The 16,914-nt window shown below is 38.7% G+C and overlaps 1 protein-coding gene across 1 annotated transcript in view; it reads right to left on the bottom strand.

Moving 5' to 3' along the window:
• The window catches only part of Sin1 (SAPK-interacting protein 1), a 563,667-nt gene extending 549,981 nt beyond the window's left edge, over positions 1-13,686 (bottom strand). Inside the window, exon 1 of the mRNA XM_067132769.1 lies at positions 13,568-13,686. The gene's annotated coding sequence lies outside the window, so the exon portion shown is untranslated. The remainder of the gene's footprint in view (positions 1-13,567) is intronic.
• Positions 13,687-16,914: the final 3,228 nt, after the last annotated feature.

A 16,914-nucleotide genomic window follows, 5' to 3' on the forward strand; every position in this document is an offset into this window, starting at 1 on the left:
ATATTCCAATTCATTTTATTACTTAATTCCTACCACTAAATCATTGAATCCGCAGCACAGCATGAAAAAACGCAACCCACACGGACCTATGCAGGTCGTCTTAGCTACTGTAGGCGGATGCATGCGCTTAGAAAACAGTCACCTTTAATCCTTTTCACTTTGAGGAAAGCGAGGGAAAACGGAAAAAAGGAGGAGGAGAAGAAGGGAGAGAGAGAGAGAGAGAGAGAGAGAGAGGGGGCGAAGGGTGGCCCGGGTGAGGGGACTGTGTATAGAAGCGCGAGAGTCCTTGGCGAGGAGAAGAGGGGTAGGGGCTAAGGAAGATGACCTATCGTGGGGGTGGATAAAAGAGGAAAGAAAGAAAGAAAGAAAGAAAAAAAAATATCTTCTGGAAATGAACTGTGAGTTTTGCCTAGCAACTAAAATGTTCGAAGTGGAATTCTGGGAGAGAGAGAGAGAGAGAGAGAGAGAGAGAGAGAGAGAGAGAGAGAGAGAGAAGGCTGGGCTGTGATACAGGGACCTTTGTCTATTCTGTCGGCGATAAAGGTTTTGGACTTATACCAACGTTAAAATACTCTCTGTCTTAATGTATCTCAGAATCATTATGGTAATAACATTTTCGGTAATGGGTGAAACAAAAAGCTTGTTAATAACTTATGACAGTGACAGGGCACCTGCTGTAATTAACTTGGTCAATGATAGTGTTTAGGAATAGAGATTTTTATAGATAGGTCAAAGACTCTGATGACGCGGGACTTTATGTACTTTGTCCTTTATAGAAATGATGATAAAATTCATTGAGGCGAATCTTATCTGGAAGAGGTGGATTAGGAGGAAAGGCGGAAGTAACTACACAGTGATATGCTGGTCTTTTACAAATTTTATCAGGGTACTGTTTTTGTATCTAATTGATATCTTGATAAAATCATTCTTCATCTGTGGTAAAATTTTGTTCTCTTTCATTTTTAGATATTTACTCATTCTTCAAACACACTTCACTGAGACGGAATTTACAAGCTGATTCAAAAGAAGCCTAACAACTATAAAAAATTCATATATCTAAAAGTAGCCATTTTACAATAGGCTATAGATATTTTCAAATCTCTCTTACTTAAAAAATTATGTATACACTTTTGTCTGCCTTAAACATTCATATCTTTACATTTTTTCCGCCTTATAAAATCAATCTCCACTTTTTTTCCACCTTAAAACATTCATATGACCGCATCTTCAGATTCCCTCCGTTCTTATTTCCACTTCTTCCTAATTCCTGTCGCCACATCCTCATGTCTACATTTTCTTAGGCTATCTTCATATCCTCACAATATTTCAATCTTCACATTTTCACAGATTAAAATTCCTGTTTTCACACTTTCACAATTCTCATGTTCACAGCTTCACGTCACCGTCGTTTAGAAATTTTTCATCTAATACCCGTCACATCTCCTCTCAGAATAATTCACATCATGTTCGTCAGATCTTCAACAATCTTTTCTTGAATCATACACGACCCCTAAACCCAGTAACATAAACCAGTCGTAACTAAAAAAAAAAAAAAAAAAAAAAAAAAAAAAAAAAAAAAAAAAAAAAAGTGAAGTTCCTTCGTCTCAATCGAGTTTTATGTACAGCGTGTAATGCTTTATGAATCTCTCAGACTCGGCCCATGAAAATTTCAGCCACGGCCCGGTGGTGGCCTGTGCTGTCGGCACCCATAGCGGTGCCAGACGCACGATCATGGCTAACTTTAACCTTAAATAAAATCAAAACTACTGAGGCTAGAGGGCTGCAATTAGGTACGTTTGATGATTGGAGGGTGGGGGACCAACATACCAATTTGCAGCCCTCTAGCCTCAGTAGTTTTCAAGATCTGAGGGCGGACAGAAAAGTGCGGAGACAGACAAATAGCCGTCTCAATGGTTTTCCTTCGCAGAAAACTAAAAAAAAGTTCATTATGTAAGCCTTTCGATGAGATGAACGAGAGAAAGAAATGACAGGAAATTACCAGAATGTCTGAAGAAGTAGAAAAAAAAAAGACGGAGTTGTCGAGCTTCAGGGTCAAGTGGTCAGAGTAAAAGGATTACAAAAAGGCGACGATTTACAGAGGTCTTCATATTCATACAAACATAAGTGAATCTTCACATAAATTTATAAAAGATTGCAAAGATAAAAAATACATTTTCTTAGGAAGATAAACACGCATATATAAAGAAATGCATGTCAGAAGAAAAACAATATATACAGTATACATGTGTATCTGTATATATAGTTATATATATGTGTGTGTGTGTGTGTAGAAAGAAAGGTGTAAGAAACTTATAATATAATTCAATGGCTTTCTCTTAGGCGACGACGAGTCAATATGTAAAATTATTATTATTATTATTGTTATTATTATTATTTTCGTATCAGCTACATATGTTTATTTTTCTTGTCCCATGTGCTAACTTATCTCGTTAATGCTATAGTTCCTGCACTGCCTGACGTTATCTGATCCCATCGCTATCATTATACAGTGCTTATAGTACGTGCATTATGTAAATATATATCACTATTCGCAATGTTTTGAGTGTATCGATTCAACTTTTTCGAGAAAAAAATTTGTTATGATTCTTTTATGTCTGAGGACTGTATTTTTCTACATGGTTAAGGAGCAATTGCTAGCATCGCTCACTGCAGTTTAGCAACCAATGTCCGTTGTGTGAGTAAGTGAGAAAGTCATTGAAACCACAAGACATAATCTAGGAACCGGGCTCAGCATAGGATGAATGAGGGAAAGAAGTGAAGAAGTGGTTGTGACTTCGCGGAAAGCATTAGCATAATGGAAGCCACATCAAAGCGGAGGATGGTTATCAAGTTACCAGACGGAGCTGTCATCAGCTGATAACAGCAGAGGTTGTAATATGGGAAAGCGCTGCAAAAGCAAGCAACGAAAAATGTTGACGGGAAATCCTATAGGACGGGGTTAGAACCGTTTTGACGGTACGAGTGAGCTGAAAGAATCTCCCAGAAAAAGAGAGGAAAGTGTAAATGTCAGACGTGGGAGAGATTATACACACACACACACACAAGATTAGGAAAGAAACGGGAAAATACAAATAAAAGGCAAATTGTGCAAATGGTCAGAATGATGGAATGTTAGTTTCACAAGGCTTCAAATGCCCAAACAAGTTAATTCACTGGGCACTAAGTGTAGAATGTTTGGTTGGCGCAATGGTGAAAATGCACTAATTTATCTTTTAGGTGAGAAAGAGACATACGAGCTTACTGCTGTGAGGAATACGTATCCGATTCCGTAGAAAAACTTTCATTGAACAAGACTGCTGAAAGAGCTTTGTAAATAAAATCGCGATATGAAACTGAATAAAGTAAGCAGTTATCGTTATCGTTGCCCAGTTTCACATTCAGTTTGAGTTTATATTGTTAATTCTCGGACTATTATTGCGATTATTATTTGTACTCCACGACTTGAAATTTTCGACGTCGACTGAATTCGAAGATTAAAGTTCAAAATTGGAAACAATAATGAGTCTGCAGCAGACGGCCGGAAACCCCCGACCAAGATAAAACAAAAGTGAAGAAATGACTAAATAAGAGTCAACGCTGCAAGGATTGCTTTTCGTCACTGCCCCTCGAATTGAGTTCTCACACGCGAGATTTCCATTTGACCAGTACGTAATTACTATTATTACCATTACATGTATCATCATCGCATTATTAATATAAGGCAAAAGGGTAACAAACGCCATTCACGCCTTGATTATAACGACTTTCAGTCGCTTCCCCTAATGTAAGTATCCGCCAAAAATATGGAAGGCGTTCTCAGAAATGCTGCAGCGTATCTAAAGAGTTTTCTGTCCACTGCTACTTACCAAACAACAAAACAAAATTGATTTTCAGTTTCTGATTAACAACCAAACTAACAGTATTTAGGATTCCGAATTACTGTTCTATTCCCATGAAATATCACTAATGCTCTTTGGCACCCGACAATTTAAAATAGCCTTGTGTCTCTCGCTACTATAACGCGAGAGGAATGAACAATGACTAAACGAGAGTCCAAATGGCTTCTGAATTAAAAATGTAAGAATATACAGAGAGAGAAAAAGAGAAAAAAGTCTCATCCAAAGACCGGGCAGGAGGAGGTAAGACCAACCAGTTTTTCCGGTTGCGGGAGATCCGGCCAAAGGATTAGCCAATTAAGACTGGCTTTGTGGCTAAAAGGAGTGTAAACAAACAAGTAATGTGATCGGCAGGGGGTAAACCACAAATCCCGGCTATCATTAACGTCGCTTTACTTGATTTTTGAGCAATAAGGAGTAATTGCATTCATCGCCCATTACTTGTGAAATAATTTTAACATAAAATTGTTTAAAAAAATTAGCACTATTTTGAGGTGACGGGCTATTATCCTTGTCTGAATGATTTTGTACTTTAAACAAGTAAAAAATAAGCCGAAGTTTCTCCAGCGCAATCGAGTTTTCTATTCAGCGTATAATCAAGGCCATCGAAAATAGATCTATCTTCCGTTGGTCTCGGTATAATGCTGTATGAGCAGCGGCCCACGAAACTTTAACCACGGCCCGGTGGTGGCCTGTCCTATATCGTCGCCAGAGGCACGATTATGGCTAACTTTAACCTTAAATTAAATGACAACTACTAAGGCTAGGTCTCTGCAATTTAATGTTTGATGATTGGAGGGTGGATGATCAACATACCAATTTGCAGCCCTCTAGCCTCAGAAGTTTTCAAGATTTGAGGGCGGAAAGAAAAAGTGCGAACAGAAAAAAGAGCGGACGGACAGATAAAGCCGGCACAAAAGAAACAATTTAAAGAGACAAAGGTAGATCAGGTAATGTCACTGTTTCCTGAAGATAGACCTGGAAGTCTCCTGGAATGTCTGAAGCAGCCTGGAAGTCTCCTGGAATGTCTGAAGCACTGGTTCGCAACTCGTTATAGGTCGTGGACTACCAGCCCAACAGAAAACCATTTCTTTTTTGAGTAAAGGTAAACAAACGATAGACAATTTGGATCGAAATTACAAGCTGAATTTCGACAAAATGATAAAAAAAACTGACTTTCTCTGCAACCAAATTTGGGGATACTGTATTCACTGATACGCTTGTTCCGACTCATTTCAGTTACAGTAGCAATATATTTTTACAGTTAAGGGAGGACTGATAATTATTGGAAATGGTTCAGTGAGGTGCCAAGAGTTTCGAAACTTCACCGAGGCCTAGATATTAACTGTGGATCACGATATAAGCGCCTATACGTCTATAGTCGGCTATTAATATGAAGTGTCAATTCCAGCAACAGTTCGTATAGTGAACGACTCGTATGAATCTTGGATATCACTTTGATGTCACCGTTATTTATCAGTTTTATTATTTTTTTCCTCCTAGAGCCGGGTGCTATAGTCTGATGGCAGTCTTTTCTTTATCTTTTTTTGAACAGGAATAATATGATAAAATAAATGGTCAGTTATTCATCTGGATAAAGTTGGTCTTCCTGCATTTTCATTAAATTTGAAAATATATGTACCAATCTCACATTTCTCACCAAATATGGTGAACATCCTGTGCACCACCCAAAAGTGTCACCATGGACCACAAGTGGTCCGCTGGCAGCCACTTCAGAACCACTTGTCTCAGAGGAGGGAGAGAGACCTGGAAAGGGCTGGTTGGATGGAGCGAACGAGGTTTCGGAAATAAGGAGCTTCAGCAGCTCTAGGAAGCAGGAGAGCATATTGAAGATGGCAGTGAGTGGAGCAGCGTGAGTCAGTGCAGTGTTGATGAGCCTTCTGTGTAGTTGCACGAAGTGCCTAAAGTTTTGGAAATTTCTGCACTGGGGATTCATCCACTATTTAACAGATTGTGTATGAATGTAGCAATGATAATTATTGTCTTTCCTTTCCTTTGTATACATACGTATGCCTGTAAAATGTGCTTATGTGTATGTATACTGGAAAAGCTATAGATACATCGTTAACACCTTTGATAAGTTGCTCTCTTCTAGCAAAATGAAACGCACATAGTACTAGTATAAAAAAAAAACGCCACTTGCCACTGCCCACAAAGAAAACCTGATAGTCTGGTAATCAGAAACCATCACTGTCAGTGAAAGCACACACGATCTATCACCCTCAACCCATTCAACAACATCGGTGTCACATCTAAGCAATACAGCCAAAATCAGTTGCCTGGAATAAACCACGCTTGTTGTCTGCTTGAGAACTAGACTTCTGTACGTATCATTATTCTTGACATGCTGTACTACTTTTATGAACCCATTCCGTGAACTCGTACCATTATGGGGCCCGTGTGTTTACTCTGATCTTTTGGGTGACAATGATTTGCAGGGATACAAATGGAGAGAGTTGCTCAAGCTTTCTCTGGTACCTTTATTAAAAAACTGCCGTTCTTCAAAGAAACACAAGAGAGAGAGAGAGAGAGAGAGAGAGAGAGAGAGAGAGAGAGAGAGAGAGAGAGAGATTTCTTAGTGTACTGACTCAGATATCACAATTCATAAAAACAGTCAAAACAAGTGTGGAGAGAATACGGAGGAGGTGGGGGTTACTCAGATCTTGTCTTTGACGCCGTAAGTACTGAATGATACTACATAAAAAAGGACAAAACACAACAAAAGGTGTCGCTGAATGGAACGTGATGATTAATGCCGCATTTTCCTAAGGCCTGAAAGGCAAGACGAGAGACATACTAAAACTGATAAATAACGGTGACATCAAAGTGATATCAAAGATTCTTACGAGCCTTTCACCATACAAACTGTTGCTGGAATTGACACTTCTTACTAATAGCTCTGTTCTCGGTATCACCGCTTACATTGCCGTACTAACGCCGACTATAGACCCATAGGCCTAATATCCCCACCCATTTAATAGATTTATAATCCCCTAACACCCTTATCTCACTAAATAATCACATAGAAGCCTACACACTACACCTTTCTTAACCCTTTACCCCCACCCACGTCCCTCTGACCATTAATAAAACGCCTGGCCCTCAGTTTTCGTGTCGAGCTGGCCCTCAATCACAGCTAAACCCCGGAGCTAAAAAGAAAAAAAAAAAAGAAAGAAAAAAAGTTTAAAGCCAGCAGCGTCACGGCTTTTATAAGCCCGGGGCGCTTTACTGAGGGTAAGCGGGGTGGGTACCTGCTGCTTCCTAGAGACCATCTGTTATGGGTCTATTATGGGTTTCTTTATTTTTTCAGCGGCTACCGATCGCTAGCTACTTGGTTAAACGGCAGAGAAGGAATACGGCGGGGTTGGGGTATAAAGCATTGTGATGGTGGGAAGAGGGAGAGGAAGAAAAGACTCGATCAAAAGCACAGGTAAGAACTATGAAGCAACGAAAAGGGAAAAAGGAAAAGAACTGTGAACAGAAGCCAAGGTTAGACTTGGTACACTTGGTGGGAAAGAAGAGAACACAAAAGATGCAAGCACAAGCACAGGTGAGGGGTGGTTTGCTGGGGGAAAACGAAGGAAGAGTAACGAACGTAAACACAAGCACAGGTGAGCCTTGTGGGTTTTGAAAGGGATCTGTCATTGAACTGTCATCGAAGGGCGCTTTTTATGGTGGCTGGACATCACCAAAATGACAGCGTACGATTTCAGTATACAGTACTACCTCGCTGCAATGGCAGCGCCAAATTGCAAAGTTGGCGAGGTTTACTGCATTGTAGGTTGAATTGCCAAGTGAAGATCTTGCAAGTGGTTAACAAAAAACAGTTAGTTTTTCATACACTTAAAAGTGAAAACTTTTAATTCAAAAGAGAATTCAACTCGCTAATAATTTCAAATGAATATTGGTGAAATGGTAGTGCAATGCCGGACAACATTGTCTTTGCCACCTTCGCTTCACCAGTATATATATATATATATATATATATATATATATATATATATATAATATATATATATATATATATATATATATATATATATATATGTGTATACATACATGTGTGTGTGTGTGTGTATTTCGCCACTTATTTCTTCTCACAAATCTGCACTCACCCATAGCCAACACTCTGACAGTTCTCATCCATCAGCCCTAAGTCTTTTAATTCTTCTGGTGCCCACAGGAGCTCAGTTCACGCTCTCAAGTACTATTCTCCTTTCATTATTATCTCATCGATAAATGGAGCTTCCCTTATTGTATCATTCCTAACTTTGTCCTGCCATATGCCTCCTAATATTCTTCTGTGAGCTTCATTCTCAAATCGACAAAGTCATCCTGGCATAGTTTCATTGCCATACCACGAATCATGTCCGCGTGGTAGTACAGATCGCACTAGACTAAAGCATAGTCTTATTTTCATATGCAATTTCAGTCTGTTTAGCCTGCTCGTTTTTTTATTTACTGTTTTTAGTCTTTCGCTAAATTCCAGCTGAAGTGATCCCATATGGGATGCTATTGTTCCTAAATATTTGAAAGATTAAACTTCATTCGTCCTTTGCAATTAATGTTTGCTCATATTCTGTCTCTCCTCATCACTATTTAAGATTCTTAGGTTTATTTTGAAACTCCTCTCTAGATATATGATGCATTTTATTGAACACGGTGTGTAACTCTTGTGGGAATTAGCTGGTTAGAACAGTCACATCTGCATATTCAAAGTCTGCTAAATTTCTCTTTCACCTTCGACCACTTTTTTCATTATAAAATTTATATAAGAAGGGCAGACAGTAAATATGAAAATAACTTTCCAATGTTGCATCTCACAATTTGTCATAAATTCACGACGCAAGACCCCAACAACATTAACTCTGCATCAATTTCGTTCATGGATAATTTTAATCAGCTTTACATATTTTAACTGGGATTCTAAAGCAGGGTTGAAGAAAGGAAGCGGAAATGAAGACTAAAGTAAAACGGTAACAAGTCAAAAATACTCGAAAGTTTCTTCAGCGCAATCGATTTTCTGTACAGCGCATAATCAAGGCCACCGAAAACAAATATATTTTTTGGCGGTCTCGGTATAATGCTGTACGAGCCGCGGCCCATGAATCTTTAACCACGGCCCGGTGGTGGCCTGTCCTTTATCGTTACCAGATGCACGATTATGGCTAAATTTAACCTTAAATAAAATAAAAACTAATGAGGCTAGAGGGCTGCAATTTGGTATGTTTGATGATTTGAGGGTGGATGATCAACATACCAATTTGCGGCCCGCTAGCCTCAGTAGTTTTTAAGATCTGAGGGCGGACAAAAATTAAAAAGTGGCTGCAACTAGGGGCCGAAGGGACTCTGCAAACCCTTTAGCAATGCGTACCGTGTACCATGTGAGGTGCACTGGCAGTGCTAACCCCCGATGGGCCTCATTCTGTATTCAGCAATTACATCATAACCTGATGTTTTCTTTTCCCTAAGGTTCCTTAGTACTGATACCACTTCAGAAAGTGTTCACTCATTCAGAAGTATATTCAGGTCTCTCTCGGGTTTTTATTATTTATTCAAAGTAGCCCCCTCACATCTCCTATTCATGGCCTTATAAAAATGTTCGTCCCAGACTTGTCTTTCTCCTGATGTTATTATTGACCAATCCATTCTTCTGACAGGTATTTCATTCTTTTTTCTTTTCGCCCAGGGATGGTTCATTGGTAATTTTGAGGGCTGACTTAGCACCAATGGCACTCTGTCAACATCATCAGCCTGTGTGTCAAATATTTTCACTTAAATCTTCTTCTTGACCTTCGTTTTGACTTTAATATCTACATTGAGTAATTATTGCATTCTGACTTACGTTCTTCTTTTCCTTCCTGAAATATACTGTACATGGGTCTTTTGCATTTCTCTTCTTTTTTCAACAAAGGTCTCATCTAATACCCATCTTGTTACCTAATATCCTAGTACTTTTTCCAGTAAGTTGATACACATTCCTGATGTTAAACCGGTCCTCAAAGATTGTCGACCGTTCCTCAGATATAGTACCACTGCAGATCTAACTTAACTTTCATGCCAAAACCCTCTTATTATCCACCTTCAAGAAGTTTTACTGCATCGAACCTAGATTCTAGGTCAGGTTTTTTTTGTTAGGTCCTTTTAATTTCAGCTTTCGTATGGCAATGACATGTTGGTGATAACTGATGACAACTGCTCCTCCGTAGCTCCTAACATTCTCCAGTTCTTTTTCTCTCTTGAGTAATAGCTATGAGATTTTTGGGGTTCTGGAACGGCTATGTTGAGATACCCAAGTATATTTATGGGTTTCTTATTGTTGGGAGAGAGTAAAACTAATTACCAAAATATCTACAGTAAGAAAAATTATATATGACACCCCATTTTTGCTGGCAGTCTCTCCCAGGTTTCCTTAGCCTAAACATCCTCCATTCTTTGTTCCTACCAACTTTTAAATATCACACACATATATATATATATATATATATATGTGTGTGTGTGTGTGTGTGTGTGTGTACAATTCCGAAGCGTCCGGAGGAAAGAGAAGAGAAAGATCAAGGGTGACAGTTGCGTTAAGAGGTACAGGAATTAGGCCCCTCAACAATCAGGTAGCGAGAGAGTACATGCAGAATAAAGGTGATTGGTGCATTGGTGTTGTCTGTGGGTGGTAGTTTGTGGGGGGGGGGGGTCCCATGCACTTAAAGCTGGGGAGAATTAAAAGTCAGTATAGTCACGTTCTAGTGGCAAAAGCAATTAAAAACGGCTGGTAATTGTTTAAGAATTGAACCTAATAAACGCATGCACTGTACATCTTGACTGCAGTATGCTGAAAACATTGTTACACTGTTCAAGTAAAGCTGCTTCACCCAATGAAACTCTAACCATTCAGCACAAATACAACAGAGAAATAAATTACGTTCATAACCCACCACGAACCGTAGGTATTAAGCACAAAAATGTCTTCTTAACTCAACTGATAAATTTTTCGTAATTTACCATATTAGTAGACAATGAAGAGAGAGAGAGAGAGAGAGAGAGAGAGAGAGAGAGAGAGAGAGAGAGAGAGAGAGAGAGAGAGAAACGTTCTCATCTTGCTGACGTGCCTCAGACAACTAGCCATTAGCAATATAATACAAGAAAGTTAATTGTACGTGAGGCCCAGCTCTGTCATTCCTCATGTCGGGTAGCCGTCTCCTATTATACGCTCTTCATATGGAAAGGAAATTATTGTAGAGTAAGACTGGATTTAAAGCCTGTAATTTATTATTATTACACATAAAGATACCGAGGGCGCTTTTGATATAAAAACCTAATTTATGAAGTAAACATTTTTAAGGACACGTATTGATCAAGTTGAAAAAATAATGAAAAAGAGAACTGAACACCACAAATATGTAAGGGATGGATAAATTGTCATTTTGTTCAAATTAGAGAAAAAATCATCTTCTCACTTAAACAGGTACTAAGACCCTTGTATATTCTGTCATATGTTAGACTGTAAATCATTCAAATTTTATAAATCCGTTTTGATAGGACTGTAAATATCAACCGGGGAATAATTTACATCCCTTCACACCAAAGTTTTTTTTTATTTATTTATTTTTTTTTTAATATCGATTTTAAGCTCTTCAGGTTGTCAATTTATGGCAGTCCAAATGAGAACAGAAAGGTATGCCAGTCAATTTTGCATTGAGAAGTAACCCAAGTGTTTATTATTTAATGGTTCTATGAAAAGAAGATATGGAGGAAAGCCGATTGCCCTTCACATATCAACAGGTAACCTAACCTTTTCCCGTCAAAATGACCGTTTGATGTTTTTAAGGATTACGTCTCCCTTCCTTTTGCAAACATTCCTACACGGTTGTTAGCGTCTTACCGTGCCTCTCACAAGTATACAGTGACTCACCTACAGTTTAGCCGTGTTTAGTACTAGCCCCTGGGGTGTCAAATGCATTTCGCCGTGTTTAGTACTAGCCCTTGGGCGGTCAAATGTCCCTAAGTGCATCTCACTATCTTGCCTGGTTTCACTATCTGCCTGTGACACACACACACTTATATACTGTATATATGTTTCTGGCTCACCACGGGACCGAACCCCGGTCTTTCGAGTGAGAGTCCAGGGCATTAGCAATTCGGACACAAAGGTCATAAAAGGAGTTGAAACCTAAGTACTTACGTACCGAAGGTTTTTCTCGGGCAGGCGACGAAGGCCTAACATACCAGCGAATTTTACCCAACTCCCCGACCCCATCAGCTCTCGAATTGCTAACATTTCATTCGATTTACCCCTTTCATTGTGATATATATATATAGTATATATATATATATATATATATATATATATATATATATATATATATATATATATATATATATATATAGAAAGCCTTTTCTGTTTTGCACTGACTCGAAGATGTCTGAATAGACAAAGTCAGTCAGAATCATATCTTACATGTTCAAACATGATGTAGATGCTCTTGTGATTGTACTCTAAATACATTCATATATACATGCGTAAATTTTTCGTTTGGATTCCTCACTTCCTACTTTCCCTAAATCTTTTAATACTTTCTCTGACGAGGTTAATATCCCAAAGGAAAATGCATTTAATTCAGGGGACATTAAGTCCTTACATGAGGGGACGCATCCAGAAATTAAAGAGTGAGAATTTCAGGATGCGTAAAAACATGGTATTCTCCAATGAAATACTTTGCTTTGGGGATTTCTTTCGGGAATGTTAAGTCTTCAGATAGCATATTCAATGACATAAAAAAAACAGGAAGTTCAGAATATGTTCTAACCTGATTCATCTAACTGAAATACAAGTGGAGGAAAGTTGGTCAATTCAGACTACACAATAAAATAAAATATTTCCCAGATAACTTGGAGGGTAATACTTCCATTAGGTACCTAGAAAAATGGTCTGTAGCAAATCGACAAATGTCCATTTCACATACCTTACAATGCTGGGTAGGCCAGTCAACTTACAACTTTAATACTTGTTAGCAACATAGGCTACAATGATGGTAGGTAAATCTGCCTGAACATCTATCTTTCAGGAAATACCAACAATGCTTTCTGATAGAATGCAATGAACCACAAAGTATCGTGCGTGTAGACATGAAATAAAGTATGTATAAGACTTGTTTTTATTGGCATATAGACTAGGCCTATTATCATCAATATTTCAAACAGCAAGAACCCCACCCGTTACAGTCCACAGAAGACAATACAAGACTATTCATAAACATAAATGAATAAATATGACCATTTACTGTAGGATCGCTACAACAGAAAGGTTGGATTACTAGGCTAACAGGCTTCTCACATGACCAGGCTAACCTGATGCCTGAGATATAGGGCTAGGCGACAAATGAACAATTACAAGTTTATACAAGATTAGCGTAAGGACTGCAATGGGTCAGCATAGTAAACAACGGATTGAAACTTGCCGTGGTCCCCCCCTTGAGGCCGGTAAATAATCGCTTAGGCCTAACCTAGTAGACTACTCTAAGCTATGTTTCCACGTTAGGCCTACAATGTTGGCTGGATCAAAATATGAAATGAGATGCACGGCAACTATCGTCATGCCGTAAAGCCTAAATCAGGCTGCTCAAAGATAAGAGTAAAAAATGGTCTTTAGGACATACCTAATTGAGCGCTTATCCCCGTCGAACGGGTGCTAAGGTGTTCTCTTAAGCACGACTCTCAGACATCAACACAAATTTTGGCGGGATCTGCCTCCCAGCCTTCTCAATCAAAACACATTGTTCGTATGTTACAATAAACAATACATTGAAATAAATGCTTGGGCATAAGGTAGTAAAAGGGGGGGGGGGAATTTCTAGATGGAAAAATTAAATGATTAACAATATCAAAGATATAATAACCCAACTAATGACGAATATCATTAAATAACAATAATCTCAATAATACTTGAGTCTAAGTCATGTCCGAACTCCGAACACAACTCTCAAACGAAACTTGACTGATTTGTACAAAACTGATAAACTTAAGAAAATGAGAAATACCTTCTATTGAATACGATAGCAATCATTCCAGTAATGAAATATATATCAATTCCAATTGACAACACAGTGGAATCAAAGAAACATAAATATGAAACATTAGACCTTTCATGTGACGTCATCAGACGTGTTACATCAGCAAAACTACTTCTGTTGAGTCGAAAACTCGACAATACATGTCCTTTGGTTTTTTCTTTTTTGGATGGTAGGGTTTCAGATGATATAGCCGAACCTGAAAGTACAGTGTCAGAATAAAAAGAAGGAATTGCCAGTTTCCCAAAATCACGCTAGTTTGAAGGCCAGCGACCAAGTAGCGATGGTACTGTCGTCTGGAAGTTCCTAAACCGAGTCTGGTTTTTTCTCGAATTAAGAAGTTCATCCACGTCTGTCTTGGATGATGCACCCCTCACCCATTAGAGCTCATGGAAACGTTTTTTACATTTTGCATTTGTTTTTAAAATATCAATGCCGTTTGGTCATCGGCACGAAATATAAATAAACTGAAATTGTTAATTGCGCTTGTCATTCCAAGATCGACAATATAAGACCTGACAACAGGAAAGCAGAACATAGAGAAGTTTTCGCAGAGTATCAGCAATCATATTTGCAGCACTTCTGGGAATCATGAATTCACAACTACAGACGTACATGCCCGGATTGAATGCAAACAGATTATAAAAGTTTGTAATGTTTTTAGGAGCCTTACAGTGGCTACGTCGATAGAGCTATGAACTCTGATACCACGGGGTGCCGGATCGAATCTTCCTTGGCTATACAATCATCATCGTCCATAATTCTTCATTAATCCCCACCTGCTCTCGAACTTGGCTTCACTACCTTAACTCTCTTGCACACCTTTCCAGTATATGGTCCTCTTTACTGTCTTGTAACTTTATTTTTTTGTTTTATATATCAACAAAAGTCATAGTCCAGCTCACTCGTGACTTTTAGGAAGTTGCTAGCAGCTGAAAACAAAGTCTTGGGAAGATAATTAGGATTAAGTGACAGAACAGTGACCAATAAGACGATACACGAGTAACTGTCGAGGAACTTAATGATCTGCACAGCAGAGATGGAAAACTGGTGCAAGAGGTGTCAGGGTGGGCTGCTGAGGGATGGCGCCGGAGGGAAAGACCAGGTCGTATAGTAGCTGAGTAAAATGTATCCACTTACGCGTCACCTCCGAGGTGCTAGTACTAAACATGGCGGAAGCTCATAGTATTAAATACATCCGTTTCTATATGTCTATATATTAATAAACGATATCTTTGATCCCGAAGGGTTAGTACTAAACACGGCATCCCATAGAGCAATGATTGGTAGATCCAAGGGAGCTAGTACAAAGTTAAGTATACCTTAGTTTAACCAGACCACTGAGCTGATTAACAGCTCTCCTAGGGCTGGCCCGAAGGACTAGACTTATTTTACGTGGCTAAAAACCAACTGGTTACCTAGCAAAGGTACCTACAGCTTACTGTGGAATCCGAACCACATTATACCGAGAAATGAATTTCTATCACCAGAAATAAATTCCTCTAATTCTTCATTGGCCGGCCGGAGACTCGAATTCGGGCCTGGCAGAGCGCTAGCCGAGAACTCTACCGACTCGTATGTTAAAGCGAGCTACAAGTAAGGATGCTGGAAGAAACTGGTGAAGCACATAGCTGAATGGTACAGCTGCAAAATGTGAATCACTGGTTGCCAAAGTTTGAATGCTTCTGCCCGGAGATCATCACAGACAAGTACTTTATTATAAATTAAATCCCTTATTTCAATCCCCGATGTTTTCTGGCGTGATGTGGTTGGCGAAATGAAATCGTATGTTATCAGTCAGATCGTCTACTTCCCTTCGGAAACCTGGACTGATTATGATTCAGATTAAAGCTAAAATGATCTTACATCCCTGTAATGGCATCGTCTCCTCATGCTATTAATGAACTCCCCTTGACTCTGTATATTTGTTTTACTTTCTTGATTCAACTTACAGTCACATTCTGACCCCTTCAATGCATTCTTTCGACTACTCTGCACTAAAGGATACTCTGTCATACTTTTCACCCAAGCAGTTTCCTATCCCTTCTATATTATTGATCATTCTTCTCTTGAAACCATGTGTTCACGACAATCAACCCTCTTACGGGCACATTTCCACAATTTCTGTAAAAATCTTTCCCTTATCATGGACTGTGATGATCCCAACCAACCAGCAATACCATTTCTTTCATTATTGCTTACGTTGGCATTCAGATCCCCCAGCATAGCCACCATTTCCCGTCCTCCATACTCGGACAGCCACAGATTCAGCATCTTGCCTTAACCTTTGGTTTTATCGCCGCTTTTTCATTACTGGAGTGTATACACTTATTATACAAAAATGTTCCCTTCCCGCCGTAAACTTCATCCACATATCATTGGACCAAATACATTTGTTGCAGGCTCTTTCATGCATCACCATATTCTTCCTGAGAAAATAATTAATTCAACATTATTATTATTTCATTTCTGCATTGCTATGCTAAAATTTATCATTTCCTTACAAATTAAACATAACCATCACTGCTGTTTTTATTATTTTCATCTGCTTATTATTATTATTATTATTATTATTATTATTATTATTATTATTATTATTATTATTATTATTATTATCATCTTACCTGATTATTTGTCCGAAACGAGCATGACATAGATCCTTTGCCAAAGTCACACGGAACAAAAATGGCAGAAATCATAAAATCTGGGAAATGGGTTTCTCTAACAATATTAATCCATTTGCCCTTCAGTTTTCATTCACAGGTCATCTCAAAGCCTCACGGAATTCCCTCTTGAATTCCATACAGTGTATTATGCGTCAACTGTTATTTCTTGTACTTACAGAGGAACGGAAAAACAGAAAGTAGTAGCTCTATTAGTGGCAATGAACGGCGTTCGCATCTGCGCTGGAGTGAAAACGTAATCAGAGACCCGTC

This window comes from Macrobrachium rosenbergii, chromosome 32 (genome assembly GCF_040412425.1).
Source record: "Macrobrachium rosenbergii isolate ZJJX-2024 chromosome 32, ASM4041242v1, whole genome shotgun sequence".
Taxonomy (NCBI): domain Eukaryota; kingdom Metazoa; phylum Arthropoda; class Malacostraca; order Decapoda; family Palaemonidae; genus Macrobrachium; species Macrobrachium rosenbergii.